The sequence below is a fragment of the Podarcis gaigeae genome (genome assembly GCF_964106915.1).
Source record: "Podarcis gaigeae genome assembly, chromosome: 3".
NCBI classification, from domain to species: domain Eukaryota; kingdom Metazoa; phylum Chordata; class Lepidosauria; order Squamata; family Lacertidae; genus Podarcis; species Podarcis gaigeae.
In genome coordinates this window covers 10659306-10683461 of record NC_139680.1, presented here as the reverse complement: position 1 = coordinate 10683461, position 24156 = coordinate 10659306, and the positions used below count along the sequence as shown (strand labels likewise).

Genomic DNA, 24156 nt, shown 5'->3' with positions numbered 1-24156 from the left:
AACAAAGCTGTGAAGGGAGGCTTCATGCTGCCTATTGGAGCAGCCTCCCAACTCCTAGTGTGCAAGCAGGAGGGGGCAGGGATCTCTCAGTTAGGCAACGGGATTGGGGCTGCTCCAATGAGAAGGGAGGCATTGCGCTGCCTGAGAGATCTCTGCCCCCTCCTGCTTGCATGCAAGTAGGAGTTGGGATGGGGCTGCTCCGAAAGGCTGTGTGAAGCCTCCCTTCCCAGCAGTGGCATAGCATGGGTTGTCAGCACCCGGGGCAAGGCAAGTAATTTGCGCCTCCTAATCCGTGGATTTGTGCCCCCTAACCCATGGATTTGCGCCCCCTTACCCTAACCCCCAGATGTTGCGCCTGGTCCGGTCGGCCCCCCCTGCACCCCCACGCTACGCCACTGCTTCCCAGTTGAGGGATCCCCACCCCCTCCTGCTTGCACGCAAGTAGGAATGGGATTGGGGCTGCTCCAATGGGAAGGGAGGCATTGCGCTGCCCGAGCCTTGCCACCGCTGCTGCTCTCGGCCCTCCTTCTCCGCCTTCCATGCCTGACCGCTTCCCCACCACCACCACCACTGAAGAACCAACAACTCAGGGGCTGCCCAAGCTCATGGAGAAAGGAGAAGGAAGGCTCAGAGGAAGGGGAAATGTGGAGCTTGAGGTCAAGGCGGTGGCCGCCCTTCTGCCACCGCCATCGCTGCAGCATCAACATCCAAGTACATCAATATACAAGTACTGGGGCAGGATTGAAATAAAGAAATAAAGAATTAGAGATCTCAGTTTTGACCACACAGTGGAAAACTGTTTTAACATCTATAACCAGGGTGTCTCTGGACCTTAAACTGAGGCTCATACAAGAAAGAATACTATTCAGAACATACTGGAGCCCATTACATTTGTTTTAAAAAGGGCTATCTAAGGTATCTAATTGTTGGAGATGCAATAGGGATAATGTTTTCTCTAAAACGTATGTTTTTTTCATTGTCCTATATTGAAATATTTTTGGCTGAAGGTAACTGAAACTATCAACAGGACTGTATGGAACAACCTTACATTTACAGAGCAAAACATCCTCTTGAATTATATACCCAGCACATGGAACCTTACACAAGGACGATACGAATGGACTCTCCGTGCCCTTACCGCAGCAAAAGGACTGATACTGAGGAAGTGGAAAAATAAAAATGTGGCTCCCTTCTGCGATTGGATTGAAGACTTAAAGAAACTTTCAACATATGAACAACTTGCATATAAATGCAGACTTGCCATGGGCAAATTCAATGATATTTGGAATGTATTTTTACCAATGGGATGCGGGTGGCGCTGTGGGTTAAACCACACAGCCTAGACTTGCTGATCAGAATGTCGGCGGTTTGAATCCCCGTGACGGGGAAAGCAATAATCAGTGTACTGTACTATAAAATAAATAAGACAGTACTGTAGATGAAAAAAAATTAATTCCCCCCCTTACCTGTGCTGATGATAGTCATTGTTTGGATAGGGGGCTTTTATCCATTTCTACAGTCACACAATCAATCAATCAATCAATCAATTAGTAGCTGAACTGGGTTCCACACAGTCACACAAACAAATTAACTGAAAAGGCCTCAAAAACAAAAAGGTGAAATAAATAGCAAAAGCACCAAACTTTTTTTTATATATATAAATATTTATTAAAGATTTTCTTACAACAATAGAGAGAACAAACAAAATAACATATAATTTTTCCAATATCCACATTTTCTTCACTTCTTTGGACTTCCTCGCATCTCTCGTTCCTGCGTTCCAAATTTTCGAACTTTACCCAGCAATTTATCACCTTGTTTCAATTCTTATAATATAATTTTCTGATATTGTATCCCTAATTTTAGATAATTTAACCCAAACCTTAAAAGCTTAATTCTAACATAATATTTATCCAAAATTTATCTTTTCTTATATTTTCATTTATCTTCATATTCCTTTTAACTAACTTATTGGTGCCATATTGTTGATAACCTTACATCTTTCTTAACATTCATACAATTTACAATATTTTTGTAAATATTCCTTGAATTTTTTCCAGTCCTCCTCCACAACTTCTTCTCCCAGGTCTCGGATTCTGCCAGTCATTTCTGCAAGCTCCATATAGTCTATCAGTTGCATCTGCCATTCTTCCAGTGTGGGCAAATCTTGGGTTTTCCACTATTTAGCGACAAGTATCCTTGCTGCTGTTGTTGCATACATAAAAAATGTTCGGTCCTTCTTTAACACCCTCTGGCCAACGATGCCCAAAAGAAAGGCCTCTGGTTTCTTAGGGAAGGTATACTTAAATACCTTTTTCAACTCATTATATATCATTTCCCAGAAAGCCTTAACTCTAGGGCAGGTCCATGAGAGGTGAAAGAACGTTCCTTCAGTTTCTTTACATTTCCAACATTTATTATCAGACAAATGGTATATTTTTGCAAGCTTGACTGGGGTCATGTACCACCTATATATCATTTTCATAATATTTTCTTTCAAGGCATTACATGCCGTGAATTTCAAACCGGTGGTCCATAACCTTTCCCAGTCAGCAAACATAATATTATACCCTATGTTCTGTGCCCATTTTATCATAGCCAATTTGACCGTTTCATCTTGTGTATTCCATTTTAGCAGCAAATTATACATTCTTGAAAGTACCTTAGTCTTAGGTTCTAACAATTCCGTTTCTAACTTTGATTTTTCCACCTGGAATCCTATCTTTTTATCCAACTTAAAAACTTCTTTGATCTGAGCATAATGTAACCAATCTCGCACTTTATCTTTTAATTTCTCCAAAATCTGCAACCTCCAATTATCTCCATCTTTTTCTATTATTTCCCAATATTTTGGCCATTTGACCTCCATATTGAGTCTTTTCCGGGCCTTAGCTTCCATTGGTGATAACCACCTTGGGGTCTTATTTTCCAATAAGTCTTTATATTTTATCCAGACATTGAACACTGCTTTCCTGACAATATGGTTCTTGAAAGCCTTATGAATTTTAACCTTGTCATACCACAAATATGCATGCCAACCAAAAACGTTGTTAAATCCTTCCAAATCTAAAACATCAGCGTTTTCAAGAAGCAGCCAATCTTTCAACCAGCAGAAAGCTGCTGATTCATAGTACAGCTTTAAGTCTGACAGGGCAAAGCCCCCTCTTTCTTTAGCATCAGTTAGTATCTTAAACTTAATTCTGGGCTTTTTGCCCTGCCAGACAAATTTGGAGATATCTCTTTGCCACCTCCCAAAACACTCCATTTTATCCACAATCTCTAAAGTCTGAAATAAAAACAACATCTTTGGCAATACATTCATCTTTATAGCAGCAATTCGTCCTGACAAGGAAAGTTTCAATCTTGACCAAACTTCTAAATCCCTTTTAATTTCAGACCAACACTTTTCATAGTTATCCTTAAATAGACTCATATTCTTCGCTGTTATGTTTACCCCTAGGTATCTTACTTTTTTAACCACATTTAACTCTCTTTCTGAAACCTTTCTGATTCTAAAGGTGTCAATTTTTTTTCCAAAACCTTGGTTTTCTGCTTGTTAAGTTTAAATCCCGCCACCCGACCAAACTCCTGAATCAATTGTAATACCCTTTTCGTACTAGACTCTGGCTCCTGTAGGGTCAAAACTAGGTCATCTGCAAATGCTTTAAGTTTATACTGTTTCGCTCCGACCTGAATTCCTTCCACCAACCGGTCTCCTCTAATCATGTTCAAGAGCACCTCCAGGACCGAAATAAATAGCAAAGGGGAAATAGGGCAACCTTGTCGTGTTCCTTTTTCAATTTTGAACTCTTCCGTCACCACATTGTTCACTATCAATTTAGCCTTTTGTTCCGAATAAATTGCCTCTATCCCATTCTCAAACCCCCGTCCCACTCCCATCCCTTCCAAATTTTTCTTCATAAACTTCCATGAGATGTTATCAAAGGCCTTCTCCGCGTCTATAAATATTAACACTTCTTTTGTATTAATATTTGTTTGCAAAAGCTCCAAAATGTCAATAATATTCCTTGTATTAGCAAACAAATGTCTACCTGGGAGAAAGCCTGCCTGGTCCTTATGAATTACTTCATTTAAAACTTTTTTAAATCTACTTGCTAAAATGTCTGCAAATATTTTGTAATCCACATTTAGGAGGGAGATGGGGCGGTAATTCTTAAGTTGTGTCTTTTCAGTTTCTAGTTTAGGTATCAATGTGATGAAAGCTTCTTTCCACGACTCCGGTGCCTTCTTCCCCTCCATGATTTCATTGCAAACCTCCATTAATGGATGTATCAAATAGTCTTTCAATGTCTTATAGTATTTGGAGGTAAGCCCATCTGGCCCTGGAGATTTGCCCAGTTGCATGTTCTGAATGGCTTCTTCAATCTCTTGTTGTGTTATTTTATAGTTCAGGATTGTTCTATTTTCCTGAGACAGCCTTGGTAGACCATTCTTTATCAAAAATTGTGCTATCTCCACCTCGTTTTGCGGCCCTTGTGTATATAATTGTTTAAAGTATCTCTGGAAACACTTTCTGATCTCCACTGGGTTCTGAATATTTCTTCCTTCAATCTCTAAATTTGTGACCGTATTCAATTTTTGTCTCTTTTTCAGCTGCCATGCTAACAGCTTTCCACATTTATTTGCCGATTCAAAAGATCTTTGTTTCATTAGCTTAACTTTCCATTCCACTTCCTGATTTATCAATTTAGAATATTGTGCTTGGTGGAGTTTAATTTCTCTTAAAATCTCCTTTGACTTCGGTCTCGATCTTAACTTCTTCTCACATTCTTTAATTTTCTCCAGGATCTTATCTTTTTTCTCGTTCTGTGCTCTTTTCTTTATGGTGTTCTGTTGTATCAGAAACCCCCTCATAACCGCTTTACTTGCGTCCCAGACGGTTCTTTTTTCCACCGTAGTGTTCAAATTTATCTCAAAGTAGTCCTTCAAAGCTTTTTGGGCCTTTTTGGTAATCTCCTGATCTCTGAACAAATTGTCATTCATCTTCCATCTGAAGGAGCCGGTTGGAGTTGGTCTCATATCCATCTTTACAGCATTATGGTCAGAGCAGGTCTTTGGGAAGATTTCCACTTTTTTTGTCTTAGGTGCCAGACCTCTAGTTATCCATATTTGGTCGATTCTTGTCCATGTCAGTTGGGCTTCAGAAAAAAATGTTCCTTCTCTTCCCAGGGGGTTCTTTGTTCTCCAAATGTCAATCAAGTCCATGTTGTCAGTCAGTTCAAAAAATGTTTTAGGTAGTCTGCCATCTTTTGTCACATTTTGGCTATGTGACTTATCCATGTTGGTTGACGCCACCCCATTCATGTCTCCCATCATAATGATGTTGTCATAATTCAAGTAGTCCAGCATTATCTCATGCAGCTTCTTGTAAAATTCCAATTTCCCCTCATTTGGCGCATAAATTCCTAATATCAAAAACTTTTCTCCTTAGTTTTGAATCTCAATTGCTAAAATCCTTCCTTGTTCATCTTTAAATAAAAATTTTGGTGACAGGCTCTCCTTTGCATATATCACCACTCCTCTTTTCTTGACTCGGTCCGAAGAAATAAATTCTTGGCCTAATCTTTTGTTTATTAACACTTTTCTGTGGAGCCTAGTCACATGTGTTTCTTGCAAGCAAATAATGTCCAATTGTTCTTTTTTCAATATATGAAATATTCTTCTCCTTTTTTTCCGGAGAATTGGCGCCATTAATGTTCCAACTCAGAAGTTGCAGAGACATCCTTGACAAATCTGTTATTCCTCTTGTGGTGGTATCTTTTTCTCCTGGTCTTCAGACCCCAAAGGTGTAGGTGTAGGTGCAGGCGAGGGTCCAGACCCTGAAGGTCTTTCGATCCCTTTCTGAAGGTCCTCTCTGTAGGTACTCAGAAATTTTACTTTATCCTCGGCTGTTTTGATTTTCACTTTCTTCCCTCTAAATGTGAAAGATAATCCTTGGGGAAATTCCCACCTATAAATGATTGAGTTGCTCCTCAACAGTTTTGCTAGTTCAGTATAGGTGGATCTAAGGTCCAAAAGTTGTTTTGGGATGTCTTTATAAATCTCTGCTCTTCTATCCGAAATTTCAAGTGACTTATCGTAATGTAGACCTAATATTTTATCCCTTTTGTCAGGGTTTCAGGGACAGAGAGCGAGGGGGAGGGGTCCCAGGGTGACGAGGAAGAGGACGACGATGACCCGAGGTTGTCAGTGAGTCCGTCAAGTGAATCCGAGGATTCCCAAAAGGGAGCCCCCCTGGTCAGGCCAAGGGGCAGTAGAGAGGGAAGCAGTCAGAAGCAGGGGAACGAAGAGGGAATCCCCAGTGGGGGTTGGAGATCGGGACCGGCCTCTCCGTCGGAACGGAGTGAAGGGGGTGGAGTTGCCAGTGTGTCAGAAAGAGCAGAACAGGGAGCAGAGAGGGGAAGGAGTTCGGAGCAGAACATCCTGCCGGAAGGGGAGGAGTGTAGTACCGAGAGTAGCGTAACGGTCGAAAGGAAGGTCAGAGGCAACGTACGCGCGCCAAGTTCAAATGTGGAGGCGCGCGGAAATGAGGAGAGCCCTGAGGAGGAGCCTGGTCCCAAAGCACGAAGGAGGGGGGAGCAGGCGTCAGAAGACTCAGCCTCGGGGGAGTCCCGAAGGGAGGGAGCACAGGGGGGCAGGAAGACCCTGCGGAAAAGGAAGGAGAGGAAAAGGTGGAGCAGTACAAGCCTCTTAAGCTGGTGCAGGGGCGGGACTGACTCAGAGGGGACTTCAAACATCTAAGGGTAAAAGATGCTGAGCCACGGAGCTTGGATGTAACGACAACAATGTTCTTCAATAAAACCTTTTGTATATAACTTGGACTGGATTTTGGTCTCTTGTGAGCTGGGACCTCGGGTGGCTCTGACAGTAAGTCCCCTCCCAAAGAACGCAAAATTTTTTTTTGCAAAGCTCACAAACGGTGACAGCCATGAGTGCGGAGGATCAGCTGACAGCACTACGAACTACAGTTTCCGAACTCACTGCTGCAGTCCTTGCGTCTCAGAAGAAGCATGACGAAATGGAGAAGCGCTGCCAGGACCTGCAAACAAGGTGGGAGCGTGCAAACAGGGAAGGGTTCCCAGGGTCCAGATCAGAGGGCATTGGACTTGGAAGGCGGGGGGGCAGCCTAGTCACCCACTTCGATGGGAACCTGAAGCACTACCCCAGTTTCAGAGCAGACGTTTTGTATGCATTACACTTGCTTCGTCATGACTTTAAAGATGAGGAGGAGAAAGTGGGGTTTATTGTTTCTCACTTGCATGGGCCGGCCAGAGACTGGTTGCGCAATTTGTGGCGTGAAGATGGCCCTGCCCGCCGCGATTCTGATGAATTCATTAAAGCGATGGATGCCTGCTTCCAGTCAACTGTAGATTTGGATCTTGCACGCAGGGAGATATTTGGACTGCAGCAAGGCAAAGCCACTGTGCGTCAGTACCATTCCAGATTTTTTGCTTTACTGACTGCGTTACGCTGGGAGAAAGACTGCACACCTGTGAGGGATTTGTTCTGGGAGGGTCTCAGCGGTCCCATAAAGGACGAACTTGCCAGGGGAGACAGACCTCAGACCCTGGAGGAGGTGGTGCAGAGGGCTCTGGCGATTGGGATACGTCACGAGGGACGTCCTTGGCACAATGAGGAAGAACGTCAGGTGCGTCCACCAGCGAGGACGTCTTCTTTCATCCCCAGGGAGTTCAGTCAGTCACATCCCTCGCCGCTAGGGAGGCAGGGGGAGGAGCCGATGGAACTTGGTGGTGCTAAGGCTCAAGCAACAGCCAGAGCCCCAGCTTCCGGTGCAGTAAAGGCGAAGCCTCCTAGAGGGACCAGGAAGTGTTACATCTGCGACAGTGCACTGCACATGGCAAAAGAGTGCCCCCAGAGGCTCCAGAAGCACACTGCAGCTTTAGCGACGGTAGCTGCAGAAGTGATCCAGGAAGAGGAACCTCAGGGAAACGACAATGCCTGGCTGCAAGCAGGATTGCTGGGGCTCAGCCAGGCGAATCTGTAGAACAGTCCCCAGCGTCTTTGCAACCCACAGACCCTTTACCACCCAAGCCAGCGGTGCAGCTCACTGCAACACTTCAGTTGCCAAATGGGACCACCCTAGAAGTGCCCCTCACGATCGATTCGGGGAGCAACGCCGATTTCGTGGGGATGCAATTCGTCAAGCAGCATTGCATAGCGCTTCTGCCCGCCACAACGCCTCTGAACGTAGTCACGGTGGATGGCAGGAAATTGCTAGGAGGGCAAGTTGTGCAACAGACACCTCCCATGGTGATGCGGATAGGAGATCACCGAGAAGTCATTAGCTTCAATGTCACCCAACTGTCTGGCACGCCTATAGTATTAGGCATGAGTTGGCTGGAGAGACACAGTCCTGCTGTAGCGTGGTACCAACGCCAGATCACCTTTTGCTCATCGTACTGTGCTCAAAATTGCATCCAGTCCTGCCTGGAGGAGGGGGCTGAGCACCAGCTGCGACTTGGCATGGTGCAGGCAGTACCTAGCAAGTACGAAGGGTTCCTGGAGGTTTTCTGCGAGAAGGAAGCTGACCAGTTGCCGCCCCACAGACCTTATGATTGTGCCATCGACCTGGTGCCGGGGGCGCAGTTGCCGACTGCAAAACTGTATTCCATGTCTGAGGACGAGATGCAAGAGCTCAGGGAGTTCATAGAGCACAATTTGAAGCGTGGATTCATCCGGGAATCGAAAGCAGTGGGGGGCAGTCCTGTGTTCTTTGTAAAGAAGAAAGACACGCCCCAAAAAAGACTCATTGTGGATTATAGGTTCATAAACAGTATGGCCAAGCCCAAGGCCTTCCCCATGCCCAAGATAGATGATCTCCTAGCAACAGTGAGGAAGGGGAAGGTCTTCACCAAGTTGGATCTTCGTGGAGCGTATAACCTCATACGCATCCTGGAGGGCGATGAGTGGAAAACGGCCATGTTCACGCCTCTGGGCACGTATGAATACAGAGTTATGCCGTTTGGTCTCCAAAATGGATCTCACGTATTCCAAGCCTTTATGCATCACGTGCTAGCGGGACTCCTCTACAAGAAATGTGTGTGTTTCCTCGACGACATCCTGATCTTTTCGGAGACGGAAGAGGCCCACGAGAGGGACGTAAAGGAAGTCCTGCAAAGACTACGGGAGAACAGGCTCTACGCCAAGTTAGAGAAGTGCCAGTTTGATGTGACGGAGGTGGATTTCCTGGGCTACAAGCTGTCCGACAAGGGGCTGGCCATGGACAGCGTCAAGGTCTGCGCGGTGTTGGACTGGAAGAGCCCACGCAATCGGAAGGAAGTCCAGAGATTCGTCGGCTTCGCCAACTTCTACCGCAAATTCATCAGAGGTTTTGCAAAGGAGACAGCAGCGATCACGGACACTCTGAGTTCCAAGAAGAAGAGGTTCGTGTGGACGGAACAGGCGGAGCGCTCTTTTCGGAAGCTTAAAAGCCTTTTCGCCTCCGAGGAGCAGCTGCTGCACGTGGATCCAGGCAGGCCCATGCGAGTAGAGACCGACGCGTCAGACAGGGCGGTTGGAGCCGTTCTTCTCCTGCAGGGCGGTTCTTCTCCTGCAAGAAGATCCACATGGGAACTGGAGACCCGGTGCCTTTTACTCCCGAAAGCTCAGCAAGGCGGAGCAAAACTACACCATATGGGACAGAGAGCTGTTGGCCATTCACGCAGCGTTCAAAGCGTGGCGACACTTCCTCATAGGAGCCAAGCACACAGTACAGGTCCGCACGGATCACAAGAACCTAGAGTATTGGCGCACGGCGAAGCTCCAAAGCCAGAGACACATGCGCTGGGCGGAATTCTTCGCGGATTTCGACTTCCGGATAGAGTACATCCCCGGAGATTCCAACGTTATAGCCGATGCGCTATCCAGGAAACCGCAATATCTCGATGAAGCGACACCAGTAGCAGCCAGGCACATTTTCGCACCGCAGGCGTGGTCGTGCGCTGCCATCACAGTAGATCTGGACGCGGTGCGACGCGCGTTGCAAGTGGATCAGTTCGCACAGTCCAAAATGGAGGAGTTGCGCAGAGGTGTGCAGAGTGGCGAAGATTTCCAACTACGCGACGGGCTGCTAACTCGCAAAGGTGCCCTCTACGTGCCAAGCGACGAGCTTCGCGCAAAGGTTCTGCAGCAGTTGCACGACGCCCCCAGTGCGGGCCACTTCGGCAAGGAGAAGACAATAGAACTGGTGGCAAGGGACTTTTGGTGGCCTCGGATGCGTGGAGAGGTAGCGGATTACGTCGCCAGGTGTGACACTTGTCAAAGGTCCAAGCCAGTACACCAGAAGCCAGCGGGGCTGTTGGAACCGCTGGAAACGCCACAGCAACCGTGGGAGAGGGTAGCCCTGGACTTCGTTACTGACCTGCCCAGCTCCAGAGGGAAGACGGCGGTACTGGTGGTTGTGGACCTGTTCACCAAGATGGCGCACTTCATTCCGTGCGCAAAGGTGGCGACGGCGGAACAGACGGCCAAACTCTTCATTGATCACGTGTTCAAGGTGCATGGGCTGCCGCAGTCCATCCTGTCCGACAGGGGGCGCCAGTTTGTTTCCAATTTTTGGCAGAAGCTTTTAGGTATCCTGAACGTCAAGATCAACCTTACGTCGGCGAGACACCCACAGACCAACGGCCAAGCTGAGAGGGTCAACGCGATCATGCAGCAGTACCTGAGATGTTACGCCAATCAGCGACCCGCAGCTTGGGTGGACTACCTGCCGATGGCAGAGTTTGCCTATAACAACACGAAGCACGCGTCCACGGGGGTGACGCCGTTCTTCGCGAACAACGGTCGTCATCCCAGAACCTTCCCGGGGTTCGGGGCACCGAGAGAGGGGGTGCCGCAAGAAGCCGACCAGTTTGCAGCGGAGCTGCAGGAGGTGCACAAAGAGTTGCGGAGACATTTGGAGCTGGCCAAGCAAGCATATAAGGTGCAGGCAGACAAAAACAGGAGAGCGGGGGAGGAGATCCAGGTGGGGGACTGGGTGTGGTTAGCGGCCCAAGCGATGCCAGCCAAGTCGTTGGCCAAGAAGAAGCTAGGGCACAGGCAGTTAGGGCCGTACCAGGTGGAGACTAAGATCAACCCTGTAGCCTTTCGACTAGCCCTCCCCGAAGGTTCCAGAGTGCATCCGGTATTTCACAGGTCGGTGCTCACCCCCTACAAGGCACCGCACAGGTTTCAGGAGTCTGAAACAGTCCCGCAACTACACACTAAGTCACAGGAGAGGGAGAGGGCGCCTAGGGCCGAACCACTCAATGAGGTCACAGAAATCCTGGACTCGAGATGGGGGAAAGAGGGGGTAGAATACTTTCTAGCCACAGAGGGCACTCCAGCCAGTGCCAACGGTTGGGTGCCGGGCTACGCTTTAGACGAACCTCTTCTAAAAGACGAGTTCCATGCCCTTTTCCCGCATAGACCCATGCCAGCCGAGTACTTTGATGACTGGCTCTTTACGCCCACACTCTCAGACAGTACTTTCCGGGGTTTTTCTTCAGCCGAGGAGAGAACGCCAGAATCTAGCCCGCCCAGGGGATCGTGCTCAGGGGTGGACACAGAACCCTCTTATTGGTGGGACGAGCAACCAGAGGAGGACTGGCGCAGGAAATGGCTGACGGGACCTTGGCCGGCAGCACCAGACGAGGTACCAATGGAAGAGGGAGAAGAGAACACTTTGGGTCAAGAACCCGAATTCGAACACTCATACACCGAACTGCAAGCAGAGGAAATGGAGGTACACAACCTGTATCCTGCATCCACCTCCGAAGAGCTGCAGCTCCTACAACCTGCACCCGATGGGCGGGAGGGGGGAAGGGGGGGCTTCGAGGGGGGGATGGATGTCAGGGTTTCAGGGACAGAGAGCGAGGGGGAGGGGTCCCAGGGTGACGAGGAAGAGGACGACGATGACCCGAGGTTGTCAGTGAGTCCGTCAAGTGAATCCGAGGATTCCCAAAAGGGAGCCCCCCTGGTCAGGCCAAGGGGCAGTAGAGAGGGAAGCAGTCAGAAGCAGGGGAACGAAGAGGGAATCCCCAGTGGGGGTTGGAGATCGGGACCGGCCTCTCCGTCGGAACGGAGTGAAGGGGGTGGAGTTGCCAGTGTGTCAGAAAGAGCAGAACAGGGAGCAGAGAGGGGAAGGAGTTCGGAGCAGAACATCCTGCCGGAAGGGGAGGAGTGTAGTACCGAGAGTAGCGTAACGGTCGAAAGGAAGGTCAGAGGCAACGTACGCGCACCAAGTTCAAATGTGGAGGCGCGCGGAAATGAGGAGAGCCCTGAGGAGGAGCCTGGTCCCAAAGCACGAAGGAGGGGGGAGCAGGCGTCAGAAGACTCAGCCTCGGGGGAGTCCCGAAGGGAGGGAGCACAGGGGGGCAGGAAGACCCTGCGGAAAAGGAAGGAGAGGAAAAGGTGGAGCAGTACAAGCCTCTTAAGCTGGTGCAGGGGCGGGACTGACTCAGAGGGGACTTCAAACATCTAAGGGTAAAAGATGCTGAGCCACGGAGCTTGGATGTAACGACAACAATGTTCTTCAATAAAACCTTTTGTATATAACTTGGACTGGATTTTGGTCTCTTGTGAGCTGGGACCTCGGGTGGCTCTGACACCTTTCCTCCTTAGTTCTCAAAGTAATCAAGCAGTCTCTGGGCCTATCTTTCCTTGTTAATTTTCCAAGTCTGAAAGCAGTCACAATTTTAAATTTTCTTCCTCCAAAGGCCAAAACTTGGAAAATTCCTTTGTCAGAAACTCAATTAAGTTCCCTTGTTCAAGTTCTGGTATAGACCTCAATCTCAAATTATTTTCCCGAGCCCGTAGTTCAATCATAGACAGATAGGCCTGTTGTTCTCCAACCTGCTTGTGCAATGGTTTTACCTCCTGCCTCAGTTCTTCAGTTTTTTGATTAGCTCCCTCTGCCAATTTCCGATTTTCTGTGGTGGCTTCAAATAATTTGCCAATTGATTGTGCATTCAAGGTGACTTGTTCAGTTAATTTATTAACACTGGCTGTATTTTGATCAATCTTTGCCATTTGCTCATCCGCTTTTTTGTCTAGAGCTTCCAGTTTTTCGAATATTTTGTCTAATACTGAAGCAGATCCTCCTGCTGCCATATCCTCTAACAAAGGTTGCTCAGTTCCTTCTTCCACTTCCAAAACAGCAGGGACAGATGATCTACGCGGCTGTGAAGTTAAAGTCAGAGTTGTTTGTTTTGCTTTCGCTTTAGCCGCTCTTGTTGATCTCCCAGTGCCACTCATTCCAGTTCTGTCTACTGGTCAAGGTCAGACTGAGTATGTTCCCATGGGAAACCACCAGCCCAGAGGGTAAACAGCCAAATAGAAGGAAAGGAAAAAGAAAGCAAAGTCACATGCAATTGTAAATCCAAAATCCTCTAGAGGGAGCCCAATTATGTTTTGAGGGAGGAAATCAAATTGTTAAAGTCAATTGTTTTAAAACTCCAAACTTCTCCAAATTCCAATGTTTCTAAAACATTGTCCATACAGCCTTTAGTTTCCGAAGAACCTTCAGTTTCCCTGTAGTTAGCAGAGTTGGTCTTAAAAGCATAACAATGTCTCAGCAAGTGCCAGAGAAAATGATTCAATATAACAGTTCCAATAGCACTCAGCTTGTAGCAGCACAAAGCAACAAAGTGTCAAAATTTGCAATCTGACAGTTCTGTTAAATAGGCAGTCCGACTGCCTGGGTTTCTCTGTAGATTTGTAATTCCAGCAGAAAAGGTAAAGCACAGTTCATATTAAGAAGTGAATCACTCAAAGAGTTAAGTCCTAAGTCTCCTTAAACACAGCTCCGATAGATGTATAGATTGATTGCCTTTTAGCGCCTCTTCAAAGGCTCCAAACATCAAAGTCCTTTGCTTTGAGCTTAAGCAGAGATGAGAGACGGACTTCCTGGTTGCGTCTCCCGCTTTTAGCCGAATTAGCAGTAATTTAGCCTCCAAATCTTTCTTTCTTTTCTTACTCACGGGTTGTTGTTTTCAAATCGGATGTTCCCAGGAAAAAAGGTCAGCGCTCACCGACAGCAGCTACGCGGCTTCACTCCACAGAAAGAGCGATCGATTCACAGCACCGCGCCAACCCTTCCACGTTCCGAGACCCCTTACGGGGTCTCTTCTGCGTTTCGGGGGGTGCTTCTGGTGCCCGCCGAGTCCCACGGCCACAGGCTTTCGCTGCCTGTGGTTTTCCGACTTGGGTCTCCGCTTCGCCGTAGCGGACGACCCGTTTCTGCGGAGCTCCCCCTTCACAATTAGAAGAAGGCAGCCATTGTCGTTTGCGCCGCCTCCGGAAGTCTCGCAAAAGCACCAAACTTAATCCATTCCCAGAAGTCTGTTTGACTTCTGAAATGTTTGAAAGCCAAGGCACGGCTCCTGATTGGTGCAGGCGCCCCGGACACAATAGCCGACAGCCGCATCAGACGTTCAGCTTCCGAAAAATGTTCGAAAACCGGAACACTTACTTCTGGGTTTTTGGCGTTTGAGAACCAAGGTACCACTGTATACTTAACCATTTCTCCAAGCTCTTGATATTGGAGATTGAACCTGCATGGAACACATGTGCTATGCCATTAGTCAATACTGAGCTAAATGGACCAATGATGTTCTTAGTTACTACATGATGCTTCTTTGTGAGCACCAATGGGCTGCAAGTTTATTGATAGCCCTGCACACTCCCAAAGCCCTTGCATGTGGTCTACCAGCTCCGGTGAGCCAATACACTCGGTCACTAAAGGACTTAATCAGATGCTAAGGGCAGTTAAACAGATGACTACTCACGGGAAACAGCAGTTGGATGAACACAAAATCACAATAGGCCTATGTGAAGATGGAACACACAGGAAGAAAGGAGAAGTCTAGCAAATTCTGGATGGGTGACCTAGACTTGTTTTGCAGGTGGCTGTTAAACTGATTAATTTGTAAGCGCCCCTCTCCAAGCATGGAGAACAAGAGCTGTTGTAGGTCATTTGTTCCTTCTGTTGAGAATTTTGCGTGAATTTCTAAGTCTCTGTGAAGAAACTGAGGGAAATTCTGCCCCTGGTTTAATGACACAAAGATTTCATGTCCTTTACTTGGCGTGTTTTGCTATGCATGACACAAACTAAACAGCAGCAATGCTAATACTGAAAAGCTTTGAAGCCTTTGCCATATATTACATAGAGAATCGCTGTGTAGGGGAAAAAAGCATGTATTTTGTTTACTTACATAGAGTGACATGTGTACTTTCTACCACAAATACATATTTTGGGCAGGGTGGGGGTGATGTGGAGGTGCCTCCAAATAGGAAAAAGGAAATTTGAGCTTGCTGGGCACAAATAACTCTGGTCCACTCACCCCCAAAATACTCTGAAAGAGGCCATTTATAGGACTCCCATCAACACTAGTGGTGCTTTTGAAATTCTAGAGTTACTCCCTAGTAACATTTTGCCATTTTAAGACTCTGGCCTTAGATAGTAATGGGTGTACTACTTTGCTTACATAAACGTGTCAGCCCTACTGTGTTGCGGCCCTGTTTATTCTGCTGAGTGGGGCCCTGGACATCTGCCCCAAAGTCAATAAATCAATCTTTATTATGGTCCAGAGACCCAACAAATCGTTACAAAGCAATGCACAATTCAGACAGCCTACCTCCAGGTTAGGAATGCAGGTGGCACTGTGGGTTAAACCACAGAGCTTAGGACTTGCCGATCAGAAGGCCGGTGGTTCAAATCCCCACAACGAGGTGAGCTCCCATTGCTCGGTCCCTGCTCCTGCCAACCTAGCAGTTTGAAAGCATGTCAAAGTGCAAGTAGATAAATAGGGACCACTACGGCGGGAAGGTAAACAGCGTTTCCATGCGCTGCTCTGGTTCGCCGAAAGCAGCTTAGTCATGCTGGCCACATGACCCGGAAGCTGTCTGTGGACAAACGCTGGCTCCCTCAGCCTATAGAGCGAGATCAGCGCGCAACCCCAGAGTCGGTCACGACTGGACCTAATGGTCCAGTTTACCTTTTACCTTTACCTTTTACCTCCAGGTTAAACAAGCATTTTGTTCAGACTTAAAGATAGGGATCATTGGTTCTTGCAACCACCAATAAAAACTTCACCACTGCTAATGTTCTAGTGTTTGTCTGGTCTTCCAATAGGAACCTGACATAGTGAGCCTCTGATTTTCCCAGGAAAGGTACCAGCAAGGGTAATATCAGTTTAGCCCTGGCTTTCTCATATTATGCACAGTGCAGCAAAATATGTTTTATAGAATCGATGTCTTGAGCACAAGAGCAAAGTCTGTCCTGGTAGGGAACTCCTCTCAACCTGCCATCCAACACTGCAGAAGGAAAGACGTTTAGTCTGGCTTTGGTGAAAAACCTTCAATAATTTGGTACTGTCAGGTTTTTAATGTCCATATTGTACTCCTATTACCAGCGGATTACAGACTGCATGTGGTCGAGATCGCAAGTCACTGTGTGTATTATCCCATAACCTTTGCTTTAACGTCCTTAGGGCGCCTTCATAACGCAGGTAATAAACTTGGGGGGGGGGGTGACAGACCAATAGAGGTAGCTTTTCTAGCCATGGTTTTCTGCCATTTGCTGACAAACTCCTCATTGGCCAGGTGTTGGTACAAACCCTTCCCTTGATCAAACACTGAAATCCTGAGCCAATCTTTTAGAGCAGCCCAACATGCTTTAGTTGAAATTGGGCATTCACCAGCTTCTAACAGAAGTATGGAGTTGGGGACACATTAGGGTGCCTGCAGCTGAGATTGTAGAAATTTTGCCTGAAAGCCATCTAGCTTAGGCAAGTCCCCATTCTGCCAGATGTTGCGTTGAAAACCCTTAAGGCTGCTGGAACGTATTTGCCACCCTTTGTGCCCCAAAGTACTGCTCTGAGAGCATCACAGGAGCTTGGTAACTAATATTACTCAAACTCCAGAGACTCTTTAAGGAAGCTAAAAGCTGAAATGATGGCTTGGAAGTCAAAAATTCCACCAAACATGACCAGGGGGGAGGAGGTGAACATTCTCTGAAGGGAAAGTAATGCAGACCGCCCCCCAAGTTCCCCTATTTTCCAGGGACAGTTTTCAGGGATTTACAGAAGATGTCCCGGTTTCTGATTTGATCCCCGGATGTCCCGCTTTCCCTTAGGATGTCCCTATTTTCATTGGATAAATGTTGGAGGGTATGGAGTTGTGCTACCTCCAAGGTAAGGAGATAGGTAAAGGTAAAGGGACCCCTGACCATTAGGTCCAGTCGTGGCCGACTCTGGGGTTGCGGCACTCATCTTACTTTATTGGCCGAGGGAGCCGGCGTACAGCTTCCGGGTAATGTGGACAGCATGACTAAGCCGCTTCTGGTGAACCGGAGTAGCGCACGGAAACGCCGTTTACCTTCCCATCAGAATGGTACCTATTTATCTACTTGCACTTTGACGTGCTTTCGAACTGCTAGGCCGTTTACCTTCCCGCCAGAGTGGTACCTATTTATCTACTTGCACTTTGACGTGCTTTCGAACTGCTAGGCATCCTGTACAAAGAAGTCCCCCCCACAAATGTTTAATGTTTTATTATGTTTTTATATCTGTTGGAAGCTGCCCAGAGTGGTTGGGGCAACCCAGTCAGATAGGTGGGGTAGAAATAATAAAATTATAAGTACTATTATTAGTATTACAGTGGTACCTTGGGTTAAGAACTTAATTCGTTTCGGAGGTCCATTCTTAACTTGAAACTGTTCTTAACTTGAGGTACCACTTTAGCTAATGGGGCCTCCCGCTGCCGCCGTGCCGCCGGAGCATGATTTCTGTTCTCATCCTGAAGCAAAGTTCTTAACCTGAAGCAATATTTCTGGGTTAGCAGAGTCTGTAACCTGAAGCGTCTGTAACCTGAGGTACCACTGTATTATCCTTATTATTCAATAGGACATCTTTATTTTCATCAGAGAAATGTTGGAGGGTATGTAGGATTCATGGAGGAAAAGGCTATCAGGGGTTGCCAGTCATGATGATTATATAACACTTCCAGTATCAGACTTAATGGTGCCTCTAAATACCAGTTGCTAGGGAACAGCAGGAAAGGGCTGTTGCCCTCATGTCCTACATGTGATTTGTTCAGAGGCATCTGGCTGGCTACTGTGGGAAGCAGAATGTGGGACTAGGCAGGCCTTTGGTCTGATCTCTCTGGGCTTGTCTTAGTCATAAATCATATGAGTAAATCCTTAGTCATATCATTCAGAGCCCTATTCTCTCTCTCTCTCTCTCTGGGTTGGGAGATAACAATGAAGCATTGAAGTTGTTAGCATATAAATATATATATAGGAACCCTGACCATTAGGCTCAGTCGTGACTGACTCTGGGGTTGCGCGCTCATCTCTCTCCATAGGCTGAGGGAGCTGGTGTTTGTCTGCAGACAGCTTCCGGGTCATGTGGCCAGCATGACTAAGCCGCTTCTGGCGAACCAGAGCAGTGCACGGAAACGCAGTTTACCTTCCCGCCGGAGCGGTACCTATTTATCTACTTGCACATGACGTGCTTTCGAACTGCTAGGTTGGCAGGAGCAGGGACCGAGCAACGGGAGCTCACCCTGTCGCAGGGATTCGAAGCACTGACCTTCTGATTGGCAAGTCCTAGACTCTGTGGTTTAACCCACAGCGCCACCCGCACCCCATATATATATATATAAACTGGTTTACACTTGCGTGAACTTGATGTCATTCATTACACTTACATGTGAGAAGCATCTGGTCTGGTGTGTTTCTGTTTGTATGTGTGTGTGTGTGTGTGTGTGAGAGAGAGAGAGAGAGAGAGAATGGAATCGAACTGGAGAACATGTTCCTTGAATGCATTCCATCCCCTTTCCCATTATTTTTCGTGTCTCCTCCGCTGGGAAAGGATTTGGAACCTAGGACGTATAGAGTCACTTTTGAAGAAGATTCTGTTATGGAAATAAAAATGCGTGCCTTCCAGAAGTCAAACACATCTGCCTCATGACATGACAAAGTTCAAAGCAGCCTGAGGAAGTTTATGGGAAGCAGCTGTTGGTTGTCGTGGCTAATTAAGAACAGGGCGAACTTGAGAATTTGACACAACAGGTTTACACAGTGTTATTAGGTAAAGAAAATTAATGTCTGTTTTTAATAACAGCAAGTAGCAGAGGTGGCAAAGTGTTTTGAATGACATCATACACCCAGCTGTTTTACACATCTGTAATGTGGAACATCATTCCTGTTGTATAACACTTTATCCTTGCTCTTCCACAGGTTTTTGATGAGAAGATGGGCAAACTTCCCTGAGAGATGGTTGTCTTTGTGGCTGGGTATCAGTGTGGTTAAAGTTAAACATGGATTACTTTTAGATAGTGTTCCACATCTCTCTCTCTCTCATATATATATTATATATATCTGCTAATTACTTCACTATGTTTTTGGCACTTTTGCAAGGTTCCTTGTGGTTCCAGCCAAGTTTACATCTACAAATCAAACATTTGCTACAGCTGCAAAAATGTTTTTACTTATTTATAGCATTATAATATTTTATAGCGATGAATAATGACAAGTGCATAAATCACCCGTCGATTTGTGTAATGTATATGTTTTTTTGCAGAGGACTATTTACCCGGCAATGGCACAGAAATGATAATGGCACCGGGCGTTGTGTCACTGGCTGTGGGAATCATTTAAAGTGTCTGTCAGAAACCGAAATGTGAGCTCTTGTTTAAATAAGAAGCATAGAAAACACATTTATTCAGCGTTAATATGTGATAAAGCATGCACGTTCAGGGTTGCGATGCAAGCAGTGGTAAACAGAGAACTTTCATCATAACATGCTTCAAACGAAAGTACTGGGAATGGGGAAATGGGGCAGTCACAGCCTTCCCTGTTATGTACTGAGTTGAATAGGATCCCAAATGCAGCAATCTGATTGGTCCTAGAACAATAGGATCCAGAATGCAGCAGTCTGATTGGTCCTAGAACAATAGGATTCAGAATGCAGCAGTCTGATTGGTCCTAGAACAATAGGATCCAGAATGCAGCAGTCTGATTGGTCCTAGAACAATAGGATTCAGAATGCAGCAGTCTGATTTGTCCTAGAACAATAGGATCCAGAATGCAGCAGTCTGATTGGTCCACAGGAGCCACCCAATCCAGCTCCAGGGGGAAGTGAATCCGCAACCTGATTGGCCTACAGGAGAATCCTGGAATTAGCCAATCACGTGGGGCCGATTGTATAAATAATGTATATAAAGCAGACATTCTGGGGGAACTTCCATTCTTCCTCCCCACCATGAGCTGAATAAAGAGCATGAAATGCATTCTCAATTTCACCCAAAGTTATTCAGCTTTTTGGGGGGGAAGGATCGCCTAAATATCTGCTGAACGGCTGGGGATCTACCTGTCGATCGCAGCCGACCACTTAGACATATCTGCACAAAACAGCATGCAAAAAATGCCTTCTATTAGGGGAAACTGCATCCCAAAACATGTTTAAATTTGCACTAAAATGCTAATGGATTTTCATGCTACAAACTGACATAGCAGTGCAGAGAACTGAACTTAACATTGAAAGAAAAAGGGGAACAGAGAGAAACTGAAATATCGACAGATTCACGTATCCTTACCTGCTACTCAAACACAGGGGTGGGGTCCTGTGACCCTCCAGTTACTGTATTCCTGCACTCAGTGCTTTTTTCCTTTAAAAATGTTAAGGGATACTCTCATTTTGACTCAAGAAAATCACCATTTTATAGTTCAAATCGGGGAAAATAAATACAGTAAATGGACAAAAGTACAGTGGTACCTCGGGCTAAGTACTTAATTTGTTCCGGAGGTCTGCTCTTAATCTGCGCCCTGATTTCTGTTCTTATCCTGAAGCAAAGTTCTTTACCTGAAGCATTATTTCTGGGTTAGCGGAGTGTGTAACCTGAAGCGTATGTAACCTGAGTTACCACTGTACAAAGATTCACAAAATGTTTAGGGGTATGCGTACCCCTGTGTACCCCCAGAAAAAAGCGCTACCTGCACCTCACATCACATCACCCCTAGTTTTGTTAGCTGAGGGTGAAGGGAGTTGGAGCCCGATAACACCGGGAAGAGCGATAGGTTCCCCATCTCTGTACTAATGGATTATTTGCTGGTATTTAATAATACCATAAGGGACACGGGTTGCGCTATGGGTTAAACCACAGAGCCTAGGACTTGCCGATCAGAAGGTCGGCGGTTTGAATCCCCACGATGGGGTGAGCTCCCGTTCCTCGGTCCCTGCTCCTGTCCACCTAGCAGTTCGAAAGCACATCAAAGTGCAAGTAGATAAATAGGTACCACTCCAGCGGGAAGGTAAACGGTGTTTTCGTGCACTGCTCTGGTTCACCAGAAGGAGCTTAGTCATGCTGGCCACATGACCCAGAAGCTGTACGCCGGCTCCCTCGGCCAATAAAGCGAGATGAGCGCCACAACCCCAGAGTCGGTCAAGACTGGACCTAATGGTCAGGGGTCCCTTTACCTTTACCTTAATAATACCATGTGTGCCCCAGGGCCCTGTGGTGTTTATGAAGTGAGCATAAAAACATGGCACTCTGCAAACGTTCTCATCCTGCTATGGCAAAAATGTGAAAGGGATCACTTTGCCTGCATTACTTTCTCTGCTCATGACCTCTGCGATTCCTGACATGAGCTCCCACACAAAGAGATACTGGTAGAGCAGTGTGGTATCAAAATGCAACATTGCATATTCCAAAGGATGGCAGGAGGCCAAGCAAGTTGGCGTCTTCTTCTTCTTCTTCTTCTTCTTCTTCTTCTTCTTCTTCTTCTTCTTCTTCTCCTCCTCCTCCTCCTCCTCCTCCTCCTCCTCCTCCTCCTTCTCTTCCTCCTTCCTCCTCCTCCTCCTCCTCCTCCTTCTCCTCCTCCTCCTCCTCCTCCTCCTCCTCCTCCTCTTCCTCCTCCTCCTCTGGGGAAGACAACTTGAAAAGTTAAAACCACCTGATTCTTACACAAAAGCTGAAGGCAGGCAACTTAGCAATAGTTTTGGGCCATAATGAAAACCATGCCATAAGGAAGCCGGGGACTAGGAGCGGGGGAGAGAAACACGAAGGTTTATGAGAAGAAACAGGTTCCCCTGGAATGTGGCTGATGTAGCAAAACATTTAAATGGAAACCTGCTAATTTGCCTAATTGATTTAAATTAATGGGGAGATTGCAACAGTGCTTCTTTCTCAGCGTAAGCTATAAAACCGTGCGCTGCTGGCTTGCGACCCAGGTATGTGTGGCCTTGGAATGTCATTGTTCATCGGATAACTGTTACAAGCTGTAGCGCCACATTCCAACACTTTGCTGTAACTCCTTGAGCACCGAAACTCATGTTCCTAGATTGGGTTGCAAGATTTTCCTCCCCCTTCCCTTCTCCACAGCAATGCGACTCTTGACTAAATATCCCCTGGACTTGCATGAGGTTTGCAACACGTATGCCATTTGTTCCATGTGTGTAGCTTGCATGATGCAAACTGACAAAAAACCTACTTCTAAACAAAATGCGAATCAACTAACAGTGCAGTAGTAGTAGTAAGTATTATTATTATTATTATTATTATTATTATTATTATTATTATTTATGCCCCACCCATCTGGGCGGCTCCCAACAGAATATCAAAAACACAATAAAACATCAAATATTAAAACCTTCCCTAAATAGGGTTGCCTATGAATATCAAAATAATTCCAATTACTGAGACCCCCGGGTATAGGGCGGTATATAAATTCAAATTCAAATTATAATAATATCCAAATTTATACAATTTAATCAAAGTGGTTTCCCACGCTCCTTGATCAATGTTTTTTGTCCAGTTCTTTTACCTCAGTTTTAGAACCTAGGTTTTAGAATGTAATCTGTTCCGGAAGACCGTTCAACTTCCAAAATAATCGAAAACCAAAGCATAAATTTCTGGAAACATTTACGTCCAGAAAACTCAATACGGAAGCCGCGTGGCACATTCAGCTTCCAAAATGCGTTCGAAAACTGAAGCAGTTACTTCCGGGTTTTCGGCATTCGAAAGCCGAAACATTCGACTTCCGAGACGCTCAAAAACCGAGGTTCTACTGTATTGCTGTGGTTCATATTTTTTATTAACTTCTAATTACATTTCAGTTGGCATATTAATCACATTACGCTGTTATCTTAAACAGCTGCATTTTTAGCAATTACTAATTGTGTTAATACCTTATCTAACTTTCCATAGGATTTCAAATGAGGTGCTTTAATTATTTTCCTTTTCCCTGTGTGTGTCAATCTGAATATGTCCAGTTATAAAGTCCTTGGCCTTTGTCTGCTGTCCAGTTCTTGAAATTCCTCCAATTGCTGTTTTCTCTCAGTGTAGCTGAGGTGGGGCTATAATCCTGGAGAATTTTCAACATATCTCATTAGCTCCCTTCCATTGTGCTCTCATCTTGCTCTGTGTTTCCAGACAACAACATACTCCAACATAGTCCACTCATTCTCCCTATTCAGTCAACATCTAGAAATTTCCACAGCCCGAGAAGGAGGGATCCAGCTTCTGCCTACCTCAAATTCCTTTCATCTTTACAACTGCATTTTGGGCAAAGTCCACTTAAGTTGTATCTCTTCTCTGTTGTTTTAAGGGGTGTACAGATGGTATCCACTCTAATTATCCAAGATAATCCATTCCAGCATTAGAGCTCTCCCGTCATCTCTTTAAACCACACCCAGCTAACTGTTCTTTTAATCATAAATCTTATTCCATACTGCAATTCAACCTCATTTGTATCTTTAAAATTTTGTTTGTGGTTCGAGGACCCGACCCCCGCAATGTGAAATGAATACGCAAGGACACGTGATATAAAGTTAATGGGCAAGAAAAGGCCACAACTTTATTGATTACAGCAGTGAAAAGGTATTGGCTTAGGCATTGGATGTCTAAAACAAGGGGGTTTATTCACCAGTAGGTGGAGCCTGTTGATGCTAATCCAACTATAGGCTCTCCCCTGATGTCACCGAGGGTCGTGCCATGGCCTCCCGCCAAGCAGGCATCAGACAGAGTACACGACCGCCAGGTTCCTTTAACGGAATACCCAAAAATTGAAGGCATAGGCGATGGCCACACCTAGCCCTTCGACACACCACAACACATTATTCCAATGCCTAA

At 46.2% G+C, this 24156-nt stretch overlaps 1 long non-coding RNA gene across 1 annotated transcript; it reads left to right on the top strand.

Moving 5' to 3' along the window:
* Positions 1-15549: 15549 nt before the first annotated feature.
* LOC310842254 lies at positions 15550-16086 on the top strand. The gene is made up of 2 exons (XR_014563045.1): positions 15550-15665; positions 16046-16086. It is a non-coding gene; the product is annotated as an uncharacterized lncRNA (long non-coding RNA).
* Positions 16087-24156: the final 8070 nt, after the last annotated feature.